At 50.4% G+C, this 2,500-nt stretch overlaps 1 protein-coding gene and 1 pseudogene across 2 annotated transcripts in view; one reads left to right on the top strand and one right to left on the bottom strand.

Annotated features, from left to right (window-relative positions):
- Prkn (parkin RBR E3 ubiquitin protein ligase) overlaps window positions 1-2,500 on the top strand; it is a 1,575,591-nt gene that overhangs the window by 1,556,861 nt on the left and 16,230 nt on the right. The gene's annotated exons all lie outside the window — the stretch shown is intronic.
- LOC105743276 overlaps window positions 2,364-2,500 on the bottom strand; it is a 342-nt pseudogene continuing 205 nt past the window's right edge.

Raw genomic sequence — 2,500 nt, forward strand, 5'->3', positions numbered from 1 at the left:
AAAAAAAAAAAAAAAAAAACACAGGTGACCCAAAGCAAGCAGATCCCCCAAGGTAATGTGGGTTCTTGACCCCCATAGCTTCCTCATGGAGCAACAGAAGTGAGTGAGGCGTGTCAGAGTTCTCTGGGGCACCCATCTAGGTGACTGTTTTGGCAAGGAGGAGGGTAGCCTGCATAGTAAGTAGTGGGACAACTGGGGATGATAAAGACAAAGAAAGGCACTGGCTTTGGCAATCAGGGATTCTGTATGTGCTTCTGAGACTTTTGTACAGGTTGGTTGGCAGTGAGTGCCAGCTGATAGCAGTGACAGTGGTGACCAGGTCTAAGAGGGCGGGCATCACTTGGAAGTAGGAGAACAAGTGAGACCCAAAGGGAGCAGGGCGGCTCCCTCCGCTGCTTACAGGACCTGCAGGCCCCTGAGGTGGCTTACCCTCTTGTGCCCTGGTTCTCTCGGTCACGCATAACTTTACACAGAAAGCAGCAGGCGATTGCTGGAGGAGCTGGGAGCGGAATCAGACAGCCTGGGATTTGCATTCTGACCCTACACTCACAGATGTGTGACTCCACTGGGGCTGAGGTTTTCTCAGACAGCAGATAAGAGGATCTGCTTTTCAAAGGTCCTTCCCTAATTAAACTAAATATTCCAAGCTGTGCACCCCTCTCCGAAACTCATAGACATATTGTTACTGGGTTTGGTTTGTTTTGTTTTTTGTGCTGGGGCCCTTTGTATTCCGCTAAACCCAGGGCCTTTGTATGCAGCTACATTCTCAGCTTTTATTAAATTTTGAGACAGAGTTCCTAAGTTCGTAAATTGCCCAGGCTGGGCTTGTACATGTAATTCTCCTGCCTCAGGCTCCCAGAGTGCTAGAATTGAAAATACGAGCCCCTGGCTTGCTGTTACTACATGTTCCTGAGCCCTTCCCTGCTGAGCACAGGATCACCTCCCCCAGGCGCTCTCCACCCCTGCACCAGGCGTCATGGCACCGTTCTCACATGCCACCCTGTGCCAACCCCTGCTGAAGACCAAGGCGTCACAGTAATAGGAAAACGGGCCATGGGACAGAAGTGCTGGGGCCACAAGAGTGCGAGACGGCAGAATACAATTAGCCTTTCATCTGGAAAGGAATGCTGAAGTGTGGGTTCTGAGTTTTGTGCAGAACTGTGGAGAAACAGTCAAATTAGGCATCTATTCTTTACCAGAAAAAGAACAACTCCATTGATCTGTTCCTACAAATTAACTCCTAACCCTTCTAGGCTGTAGAGGGTCTGGGTCCTATTTGCAGATCACTGGCAGGATGGGGTTAACCCACTACTCCAAGAGAGACCTGGATAACTGTTACACAGGCTAAGAGGCCCTCCCCTCACTTGGCACTGAAATCATCTGATGCTGTCACCACCTTGCCTTTGTTCCCAAGGTTCGGGTTATTTTCTCCCACCCTGGACCTGCCCTCTTACCTGTGGTGTTAAGCACAGGCGTCTCTATGCAGGTGGGCGCCTCCATGCAGGTGGGCGCCTCCATGCAGGTGGGCGCCTCCATGCAGGTGAGCACGTGGGGTTCCTTTTCTCCTACAGGTGCTTTGCAAGAATCTGGGCAGCCTCAAGGTATTTCAGAGTAGGTGTCCTTGACACTACAGTGTGTTCCTGTTCCTCACCTGCCTCCTATGCCTGCCACAGGGGCAGCTGGGCAGCCTCTCCCCAAGCTGCATCTTCTGCCCACATGTCAGCCTTAGATTGTCAAGAACCCTTAATGAGGTGGGTTGCAATGGAGCACAATAGTGGTGCTGACAAAGGGCACTGAGTAAGCCACCCAGCTGGAGCAGCATCTGTCACTAGGTATTGCTCTGAGCATTAGATCAGCAGTCACAGGGCTAGGAGCCTCCTCTTTGCACTTTGCCTTCTGTTATCATTTATGCCTAGATGTCCCTCAAAGCCTCATGCTGTCATAGGTGGGGCTTTTTTCAGAGGTGGCTGGATCTAGGGTGGGTGATCCTGGGATTGACTCATGGTGCAGTGCTAGGATCAAGGGCACTAGGAGTAAGGGTGTGCGTGCTGCCTGCCCTAAGTAGCCTGGATAATATACAAAGATCAGAAAAGGTAGGGATCGTCCCTTGCTTGCCTTTGCCTGCTTAGTTGTCATGGATTATTTTGTCTCTTTGATGCCCCTCTGCCACACTGCCCTGCCTTAGAGCCAGCCACCTAGGCGCTGAAACCTCTATGAACCCTGAGCTAAATAAACTTCTCTTCTTTTAACTACATACTGGCAGGTATACTCAACATGCTGTATAAAGTATAACATTCAATTTATTACTTCTTTCTCAAGAGAGTTTTCTGCAGTCCATTAAGACCCAGCTCCCCTGACATGGGCTTTGGTGGAGGTCGTGGGGCAGCACCAGCAGGTGTAAATCGGGGTGCAGGAGTTTGGTCCTTTTGGGCTTCACGAGATCGATTTCTGACCACTTTGCTGTGAATGGCACAACTCACACAGTAATGCAGCTTCACAT

Source organism: Octodon degus, unplaced genomic scaffold (genome assembly GCF_000260255.1).
Source record: "Octodon degus isolate 3935 unplaced genomic scaffold, OctDeg1.0 scaffold00112, whole genome shotgun sequence".
Classification (NCBI taxonomy): Eukaryota; Metazoa; Chordata; class Mammalia; order Rodentia; family Octodontidae; genus Octodon; species Octodon degus.